A 287-nucleotide genomic window follows, 5' to 3' on the forward strand; every position below is an offset into this window, starting at 1 on the left:
TGGGGGTAGGTGGGGGAGTTTTATTTTTATTTTTTTAAAATTTTTATAATTTCTATTTAATAATTATTTTTTATTTTTTAAATAATTTTATAATTTCTTTTTTATAATTAGTCTTTTATTTTTATTTTTAAAATAATTTTATAATTATTTTTTAATAATTTGGATCCTCAATGCCATTTTTTATTTTCATTTTTTAAAAAGTTTTATAATTTTTTATCTATTTTTTTATTTTTTAAATAATTTTTTAATAATTTATTTCATTTTTAAAAAAAATTATATTTTTTTAA

This window comes from Capsicum annuum, chromosome 12 (assembly GCF_002878395.1).
Source record: "Capsicum annuum cultivar UCD-10X-F1 chromosome 12, UCD10Xv1.1, whole genome shotgun sequence".
Lineage (NCBI taxonomy): Eukaryota > Viridiplantae > Streptophyta > Magnoliopsida > Solanales > Solanaceae > Capsicum > Capsicum annuum.